Genomic DNA, 11142 nt, shown 5'->3' on the forward strand with positions numbered 1-11142 from the left:
CTTCAGACATGATCCTTCCCATTCAGGTTAAATAGTTCAATCTTTGTTGTTTCATCAGACCAGATAATTTTGTTTCTCATGGTCTCTCATAGTTTCTCATAGTCCTTCATATGCCTTTTGGCAAACTCAAGGTGGGCTGTCATGTGCCATCTACCATACAGGCCTGATTGGTGGAGTGCTGCAGAGATGGTTATTCTTCTGGAAGGTTCTCCTGTCTCCACAGAGAAACACTGGAGCTCTGTCAGATTGACCATAGGGTTTGTGTTCACCTCCCTGACTAAGGCCCTTCTCCCCCAATCACTCAGTTTGGCCGGGTGGTCAGCTCTAGGAAGAGTCCAGGTGGTTCCAAACTTCTTCTATTTATGGATGATGAAGAAATGCTTCTGTAACCTTCTCCAGATCTGTGCCTTGACACAATCCTCTCTCAGGGGTCTACAGGCAATGTTAACTGTGGGACCTTATAGACAGGTGTATGTCTTTACAAATCATGTCCAATCAACTGAATTTACCACAGGTGGACTCCAATCAAGTTGTACAAACATCTCAAGGAAGATTAGTAGAAACAAGATTCACCTGAGCTAAATTATGCGTGTCAGGGCAAACGCTGTGAATACTTGTGTACATGTGACTTTTTTATATACACTGTAAAAAAAAAGTGTTGTTTTTTGTTGGTTTAACTTAAAAATGTAAGTAACCTGGTTGCCTTAAAATTTTGAGTTTATTGAAATTAAAAATTTGAGTTGATACAATGAAGGAATTTTTTTAATAAATAGAAACTCAAAATATTATTGTATCTGAACCACATAAAAAAATGATAAATCATGAAAATAGCACTATTTGGCATGTTTCACTGCATCATCAGAAATAAAACACACACAAGTACCCAATATGCTTACAAAATCTTTTAATAATATTTTAATAAAGGTTGTCGAATCTCAAAAAAAATTCATTCTATTAACTCAAAATTTTAATTTCAATGAACTCAAAATTTTAAGGCAACCAGGTAACTTTTTTTCTAAATAATTTTTTACAGTGTAGTATAAATTGTGAGTAAAAAGAAAAAGTATATATCACATGCATACGTGCGGTTCATATAAGCTGTGAATGCTCTGCATACCCAAGCCATTTGTGTAACAAATTCGGTAACAATAAATTACTATAAATTCCCTTATTTGAGGTGTGCCATAAAGTTTACATGTTAGTAATATGGATGTAACGCTCCATCCATGTTTAGTTTTCTCAAATAAGGGAATGTATTTTTACTGAAAACTTATAAACTGTTAAAGACAGTAATACTACAGACTTACTGTAACTATCCAGGGCTATAAATCGATAGTCTATGCAAAGTCATCAATTTGCATTATTTCAACATATTTTTAAAGAATACTTACATTTTTATTATATTTACATTTATTCTAATTACATTTTACTTATATTTTGTTTATAATAGAATACTAATATTGATGATGTGAATGTTATACTTATTTTTAACCATGGTGTTTCTTATTGGTCGTCTCTGATTTAATTGTGTGTCCTCAGGCAATGTGCCGTACACTAAAGGTTACGCATGTAGTTTCTGTGACATTAGTACATTAGCAATTACAAAAATACAGCACATTTTCTCCCTTTCGCATTTGACTCAACTCAAACAAATCTCATCATCGTTATGAGTGCCTGTGAAGGCATCAACAGGTAAATAGGCTACTTTCAATAAAGGTCAAACATTTCAGGAAAACCTTACATGTGTTGCCATGCATGTGTCATGAGAGTAAGCAACTAGGCAGCTACACTCTGTATAAAGCTCTCATCCAACGTATCTGCACCAAGTGCATTTTTGAATTGACGCACACCCAGCATACCCGGTTAAAAAAGTCACCGCTCACCACTAATATATACAGTGCCTTGCAAAAATATTCGGCCCCCTTGAACTTTGCGACCTTTTGCCACATTTCAGGCTTCAACCATAATGATATGAAACTGTAATTTTTTGTGAAGAAACAACAACAAGTGGGACACAATCATGAAGTGGAATGAAATTTATTGGATATTTCAAACTTTTTTAACAAATCAAAAACCAAAAAATTGGGCGTGCAACATTATTCGCCCCCTTTACTTTCAGTGCAGCAAACTCTCTCCAGAAGTTCAGTGAGGATCTCTGAATGATCCAATGTTGACCTAAATGACTAATGATGATGAATAGACTCCACCTGTGTGTAATCAAGTCTCCGTATAAATGCACCTGCACTGTGATAGTCTCAGAGGTCCGTTTAAAGCGCAGAAAGCATCATAAAGAACAAGGAACACACCAGGCAGGTCCGAGATATTGTTGTGGAGAAGTTTAAAGCCGGATTTGGATACAAAAAGATTTCCCAAGCTTTAAACATCCCAAGGAGCACTGTGCAAGCGATAATGTTGAAATTGAAGGAGTATCAGACCACTGCAAATCTACAAAGACCTGGCTGTCTCTCTAAACTTTCAGCTCATACAAGGAGAAGACTGATCAGAGATGCAGCCAAGAGGCCCATGATCACTCTGGAGGAACTGCAGAGATCTACAGCTGAGGTGGGAGACTCTGTCCATGGGACAGCAATCAGTCGTATACTGCACAAATCTGGCCTTTCTGGAGGAGTGGCAAGAAGAAAAAAAGTGTCATTTAAAGTTTGCCACAAGCCACCAGGGAGACGCACCAAACATGTGGAAGAAGGTGCTCTGGTCAGATGAAACCAAGATTGAACTTTTTGGCACCAATGCAAAATGTTTGGCGTAAAAACAACACAGCTCATCCCCCTGAACACACACCATCCCCACTGTCAAAAATGGTGGTGGCAGCATCATGGTGTGGGCCTGCTTTTCTTCAGCAGGGACAGGGAAGATGGATGGAGTCAAATACAGGACCATTCTGGAAGAAAACCTGATGGAGTCTGCAAAAGACCTGAGACTGGGACGGAGATTTGTCTTCCAACAAGACAATGATCCAAAACATAAAGCAAAATCTCCAATGGAATGGTTCAGAAATAAACATATCCAGGTGTTCGAATGGCCAAGTCAAAGTCCAGACCTGAATCCAACCGAGAATCTGTGGAAAGAACTGAAAACTGCTGTTCACAAACGCTCTCCATCCAACCTCACTGAGCTCGAGCTGTTCTGCAGGAGGAACGGGCAAAGATTTCAGTCTCTCGATGTGCAAAACTGATAGAGACAAACCCCAAGCGACTTACAGCTGTAATAGCAGCAAAAGGCGGCGCTACAAAGTATTAACTTAAGGGGGCCGAATAATTTTGCACGCCCAATTTTTCAGTTTTTGATTTGTTAAAAAAGTTTGAAATATCCAATACATTTCGTTCCACTTCATGATTGTGTCCCACTTGTTGTTGATTTTTCACAAAATATCTCCTCTTATATCTTTATGTTTGAAGCCTGAAATGTGGCAAAAGGTCGCAAAGTTCAAGGGGGGCGGATATTTTCGCAAGGCACTGTAATTCTAATTCTTAATTCTTGACAGGATCACTGAAAAAAATATTAAAAAACCTGCTGAACACTTTAGCAACAGCTTGGGCGTGGCAACACCCTGTGGTGGCAGGTTTTTACTGTTATGCTGATTCTCAGCTCGGCCTGACAAAACATACCAATTTACAAAACTAATGAAATGCATAGTTTAAATTAAACTAAATTATGACTATTAATTTCCTATTACTAAATTCTGATAAACAAGGTTTCAATTATTGGACCACAAACCTATGCATGTAATAATCCAGAATATTGTCTAACACTTGGCTGCTCTTTCAAGTCTCTGTCGTCAGTTCGAAGGGTGCAATCTTTGATACCAATCTTTCATTTGAAATCCTTATTTATTCACATTTTTCCATATTACAAATATATCTAAATTACGACAAAGGCTCTCAATGATAAAAATGCAGAAAAGTTAATTAATTAATTTATTACCACATGGCTAGATTGTATTGTAATGCTTTACTGGGTTGTTGCATGCGTAATAAAAGGGTAGATGAATTGAGAAATCAACTTTCCCTTGAGCTTTTGATATAAAAGGTCATGGTAATATAAGAATATCCTGTAAGTTTCAGAGCTGAAAACTTTGTTAGTCAAAGAAAAGCTTTTAAAGACACCAGGCTCTGCAAACGGTCCTGTGCTTCATACTTACGTCACTGCGCTACGAAACACCGCCTCTACAGCGCGTCTAATCCAGTAGCTCGCCCACCGACTCATGAAGGGCTCGTGCTAGCTGGTCAACAACAATAAACATGCCGAGGAAGATTAAAATATTGCGCTATTCCTGGTTGTGGAAGAACACAGTCGCTGCATGTCATGGGAATAAAGGCAGATGATTCAAGAGCAAGTGAACAAATATCTGTATTGATAATGCAAGAGTAGTAATAAGAGTCAGATGAAGATGTCGTCGCTAACACTGGCAGCGCAGGGACCCAATGGACAACCCAGATCTCAGAGTCCGTGCAACCCGTGTGTGAAGACCGCTGGTGAAGTGACGAATCCCGTGAGTGTGTTGATCCTCTAGGTGAGAAATCAGCCTAGATCCACAGCAGAAACAGAGAAGGTCAGGAAACTTGCACCGGACTAATCCTCTTGAAACAGAGCAGAACGATCCTCCGTGAGAGAAGCAGAGCGAAATCCGTGCACAGGTAACACCAACAATCCTGCTGGAGAATGAGAGCATGCCACACACACACCGGGACAAAAGCAAACGATCTGACAAACACAAGACGCTAGACACTGGGTATAAGAAGACCCAGGGAACGAGTGGCAGCTGGGGCTGTAATCAGCTGAGTGATAATCAGCTGCCACGCCCACCACCACACACAGACACCAACACTCACGTACCACATGACACAGTACAAGGCAAGCAGGTGAATTCATGAACCGTGACAGCATAAGCTTCTTTTGGATCCTAATATTAGGAATGAGTGGTTGAACTTTATTTTTAATGAAGTTCCAGCTCACGTGGGGAAGACATGCTCACTTCAGTTCACTGCGGAATCATTTCTAAACAAATCTCCAGTCGATGCTGGATTTGGATCCGACAGGAATGGTGCAACACACTAATGTGAGTAAAACATGTTTTTATATGTAATAGTACTGCATTGTTATAGATCGATTTGCTTATGTGCAAGTGTCTAACAGAGCATACCTTTAGTACGCTGGACTTAGACACGTATGGGCCAGGGCTCACAAAGCGCGGCAGGCCGATGAATCTCATAATATTCTGTTCTTGATCTGCTATTCTCTCTCTCTCTCTCTCTCTCTCTCTCTCTCTCTCTCTCTCTCGTTGACATCTGAAGGGCGGCGCTTATATCGACCAATTTTGCGGGCTATGTGTAATATAAAAATAATACTCCAATCAATCGCGGGTGGATGAGAAATAAATCATTGTGTTTGTTTGATAAAGACGTTTACCTGTGGTCGAGAGAATCATTCTGGTTGCCGCTTCTCCCTGAGTCTCTCCTCTCCCTCTTGAACTGACAGGGGAGTTTAAGCTCATTAAATATGCAAATCTTATCCAATCCTAGCCGTGGGCGTTTACTTCCAAATCTCCAGTGCGTCACGCACACCAAAACCCAGCGTTCAGGAGAGAGCCTCAAAACCAGTGTAGAAAATAGCCTATTACTTATTAGTTAAGATGTTTTTGAATGTAAAAACCACACGAATATCATAAATTGACCTCAAACAACAGTATAATTTTTTTTTTTTTTTAAAGCCAGTTCATGACACTTTTTATAAACAAACTGCAAAATGCAAAATGCAAGCAACTCTTACTAGAACCATGCAGGAATTATGGCCATATTAGACTGGCTCTGTCAACTCTGCATTTGCTCCCTTTTAAACATCATACATTTCACATGCATGCATTTTAAAATCTTGCTGATTACTTGTAAAGCCCTGACTGGTTTAGCTCATCAATACTTTTCACTGTGATCTCAAAATAGTTGATAACACTTACAATATCAAAATTGCCAGTGGGCAGTAGATCCTTTTCTTATTTAGTGCCCAAACCCTGGAACAGTCTTCCTAGCATTGTATGGGAGGCAGACAGACTCTGTCAATTTAAATCTAGATTAAAGACCCTTCTATTTAATCTGGTATATGCATAACACACTTTCACATTTCAGTAATTTCAAATCCTTTAAAGAATTTTTAGGCTGCATAGATTAGGTAAATCGGAAACAGGAACATTTCCCGTAAAGTATAATGTACTTATTACATTGTAAGAGTAGTCATAGTCTGTCTTATCCTGAGGTTACCGCAGACAGCCGGATCCGGTCTGTATCCAGACCAGATGGTAGACGTGCACCCAGAGAAAACCACAACAGCCCTGACTGTCAACTGATTTTAACTGAATGATGAATGTTTACTGTTGTCTTTATAGAACTGCTTTTCAGCAGAATTGAATTCTATTCGCATCAATGTATCATTTTTCTGTTCATCACTGTCAAGTTGCTTTGACACAACCTGTATTGTATAAAGCGTTATAGAAAGGTGACTTTACTTGACTAGAGCCTTAAACAAAACCTCAAAGGAACCACAATTTGTATGATCAACTTTATATCATAACTTGTTAAATGGCTTTGATTTTCCAGCAATTTTAGAGTCCAAATTATTTTGTAAAATATACACTGATCAGGCATAACATTATGACAGGTGAAGTGAATAACACCCATTATCTCTTCATCACGGCACCTGTTAGTGGGTGGGATATATTAAGCAGCAAGTATACATTTTGTCCTCAAATTTGTGTTAGACACAGGAAAAATGGGTAAGAGTCAGGATTTGAGCAAATTTGACAAGGGCCAAAATTTTGATGGCTTGATGACTGGGTCAGAGCAGTTCCAAAACTGCAGCTCTTGTGGTCAGTATCTATCAAAAGTGGTCCAAGGAGGAACAGTAGTGAACTGGCGACAGGGTCATGGGTGGCCAAGGCTCATTGATGCACGTGGGGAGCGAAGGCTGGTCCGTGTGGTCCGATCAAACAGACGAGCTACTGTAGCTCAAATTGCTCAAGATGTTAATGCTGGTTCTGATAGAAAAGTGTCCGAATACACAGTGCATCACAGTGTGCTGCATATGAGGCTGCATAATGTGCCCTGCCACAAAACAAAAATGATTCAGGAATGGTTTGAGGAGCACAATGAATTTGAGGTGTTGACATGGCCTCCAAAATCCAGTGGGAACTGTAATGTCGTGTGCAGTCCTACGTCAACGGACTAATTTGCATGGTACTTTAGACCACGATGGAAATGCAGACAGCAAGGGGTCTGTGGGGGAACGTTTCGGAAAAAAGTTCCTGGGACAAATTGTTCCAGGTAATTTCGATGGAAACTGGGCTTATAACACCAGAAATGAAGACACGTTGCAGGATTCAGTGAAGACAGGATAAAAACTGACAAATAATATCAAACCCTTATGCAATGACAGGGCGAAATTTCCCTCTTTACACTGATTTCCACAGGCTTTTTAAATTTTACATTTTCTAACATGTTTAAATGTAGGAGTGATTATGTATTTAATAGAATAAGATGGTAATCCATCAGGCATTTAGAACGTTTAATGCAGGTGATACAGTAGGAATGCAATAACACTGCAGTTACAATTGCATAAATTATGTTATGAGATTAATGTTCCAAATTTAATACCACGTAAATAGGCGCAGGTGACTTGCCCCACCCACTGGCGGTTTTACTTTCATATTTAAGGAAAAGGTTTCTCTCTCTTTTTTTTTTTTTTTACATTTCAAATTAGTATGCCCTAAAGGTACTGTTTCTGCTAACGATCCACCGGAACTGAGACCACCGGAATAGAACCCACTGGAACTGGAACCACCTTAACACGATCCACTGGAACACGATCCACCGGCACATGATCCACCAGAACTGGGACCACCGAAACAACATCCACCGCCACAGGGATCACCAGCACACGATCCAGCGGAACTGGGACGGAAGGAGCCTTCCTTCTCTTCCTCCTCTCTCTCCCCGATTGGTCATCGGAGGACTTGGGACCTGGCAGTGTGTGAGTATAAGTAGAGGAGGACCAAGAGGAGGAAGACCATAACTCTCCTCCACTACCACGATTGTACATAAAACCTACAACCTGCCAGAATGATAAGATCCCCAGCATTCCCATCTCCCAAGCGCTAACAGGCTCATTAAGGCCGTTGTTAAAAATGTCCTTACGCTCAGAGTCGCTGATGTTGAGCCCCTCCGCTGCGAAGATGAACCGGTATACAAACTCCAGAGGGAGAGGAGCTTCTCTGCCGTCCTGCAAACAATGACAGAAGCAAAATGGCCATACTGACAAAACCCACATGTGCACAAAAGTGATGTGTACAGAAATAAGGACATATATCACAAACACAGACTCTTTTAAGAGCCAGAAAAATTGAAAAAATGTGTTCTCATCTCATGCAGCAGAAGTAAAGAGGTTCAGTCAAAACACTGCATCTGTAACTGCATGAGGGATAATATGAGCTGTGAATCTTTCCGCTGACAAGGTGCACGCTTTATTTAACATCACAACTGACGTACAGTAACAAATGGACATTATTGTTTTTGACGTCACTACAAGGAAATAACCTGGTTTATTAATAAAGTCATGTAAACGTGGTTTACTTGCGTTGTCAGTTTACTGGTTTGCATGTAAACGGGGAAAACTTATATTATAAAAGCTATAAATGGCGGTCCCATTTTTTGAGTTATCAGCTTACTGGTGTGCATGTAAACTCACCCATTGAATCACTGACTCACCCAATTCGTTAAAAATACACAACGGTTCTGCTGTGACTGTTTAGAACTATTTTGCTGGCAGAATAGAGCAAAAACAATAAATATTGCCAATGATGTGTCTTAAATGTATTTCTTTTCTTTTTTTATTCATGTATAATCTATTAAAGGGGGGGTGAAATGCTGTTTCATGCATACTGAGCTTTTTACACTGTTAAAGACTTGGATTCCCATCCTAAACATAGACAAAGTTTCAAAAACTAATGTTGAACATTTGATAGAGTATTTCTGTGTTAAAAATACTCCTTCCGGTTTCTCACAAGTTTCGGAGAGTTTTTTTCGAGTATGGGTCTACTTGACGTTAATAGAACGGAAGGTCCTTGTATGGGCCGTACGGGCTCTTCTCCCGGTAGGGCGCGCGCGCGCGTGACTAGAGCGAGAGAGAGGAAATGCACGCCTGGAAACACTCGCTCAGATCGCCGCGCTCCACTTTATTCCTATGGGTGACGTCGAGCGACTTCAACGCTTCAGCACAGTTTTCCGGGAAGGCAGCGCTGCATTTGACCCGATTTGAACGCAGAAATGACGGGAAGCTTCACAACATCGTTTCAGTCGCGTCGCAAAAGTGGATCTCCACCGTTCACTGCTGTCAGGACTTTACCAAATCATACCAAAGAAGAGTGTTTTTGACGGAGCGGTCCCAGCGATAAAGGTTCGGTCCTGCTTTGGAAGCAGCCGGTGAGTAAAACTGCTTTAAATGTCTATGCTGTTGGCTCGTCGCGTGAGTAAACATCAGTAAACGACACGATCGCGGGCTTCGTCATTTAAATGCGCTAACGGACTCTATTGTTGTTTTTTGTAAGTTATAACGTTACACTAGTCTGACGTGCAAAACCGTTTTGCTTGCTACTGCTAAGGTTTACTCGCATACAATAGTCCATAAACCGAATCATGTCCTCATAAACTTCGAGTAAACACAAACGTTGACAGGCCACTAAATACAGTACATACCACAGAGACGGACGTCCTGCTGTTGCTGTTTCTCCTGTTCAATTTATTTCTGCCTCAGATTTGATTCTGGATCATTATCTGTATGAGCTGAGCCATGAGTTTCTCCACGCTTGAGGACGTCACCGCTTTGTTCGCGACCGTCATTCTTTAGCTCCGTCCACACGATACGCCTCCAGGCGCTCGTTTTTTTCCGGAAAGACTCGGTACAGCCCATATTTCTTTTATAAATATAATAAAACTAAAGACTTTTCGGAGATATGAAAGATGCAATACTACTCTATAGGTACTCAAGATTGACATGAGATTGACTGAAACTGAGTGTTTCACCCCCCTTTAATTATATTCCACTGGATAGTGATGATCTTAAAAGGAAGACAAATAAGCAAGGCTGCACTGGTAGGCAGACATAGGCATTTCAAGATCGCACTGTTCGGCCAAAAATGTATACTATACACTAAAATGTATACTATAAGTAGAGCTCAGAGAATCAGAGCTCAGAGGCTGGTCAGCTGTGGCAGTGTGATTCTGCATGTGTTCTTAGTCCTGGTGAAGATGATCTCACCAACCTTTTTGAATCCATCCTCAGACACGGACGATGCCTTATTAGTTCAATCCTGTGGATGTGTTTCAACTGTGCATTACATTAGCATGGAACTGAACAACAACATATGGATTTGGCTGAACATTCAAACAGTTCTGATATTTGATTTTGCCATGCAGGGGAAATATTCGGATCAGAAATTGGATCAGTGTCCTTTGCCGGTAAGAACAACATTTCACTTGTAACCTAACTTTAAGGTTACGGTTGACGCCTGAATAGTGTTCTTTATGATTTACTCAACTCTCATGGCCATCCTATGTATGTGCCATTCTTCTTTCAGACGGACACATTTCAGTTATATTAAGATATAGCTTTCCAAGCTTTATAATAGCAGTAACTGTTAAAAACAGTTCTGGGTCCTTTTTTTAAGCCCATAAAAGTGCTTCTATCCATCATATATGTAACTGCTCCACTCAGCTCCGGGGGGTTAATAAAGGCCTTCTGAAGCGAATCGATGTGTAAGAAAAATATCCATATTTAAAACTTTATATATTAAATAATCTAGCATCTGGCGAATCGCCTTCTGTATTTAAAGGGTTAGTTCTCCAAAAAATTACAATTCTGTCATTAATTACTTACCCTCATGCCGTTCCAGACCTGTTGGCAGCAATGACATTTCCTCTCTCAAGACCTAAAAAAGGCACTAAAGACGTCGTTAAAAAATGCCCATCTCACAGTGGCTCTGCAATAGTTTTATGAAGCGACAAGATTTTGTGCGCAAAAAAACCTACATAACGACTTGTATAGTGACGGCAGATTTGAAAACACCGCTTCCTGAAGCTT

The sequence above is a fragment of the Pseudorasbora parva genome, chromosome 7 (genome assembly GCF_024679245.1).
Source record: "Pseudorasbora parva isolate DD20220531a chromosome 7, ASM2467924v1, whole genome shotgun sequence".
Taxonomy (NCBI): Eukaryota; Metazoa; Chordata; class Actinopteri; order Cypriniformes; family Gobionidae; genus Pseudorasbora; species Pseudorasbora parva.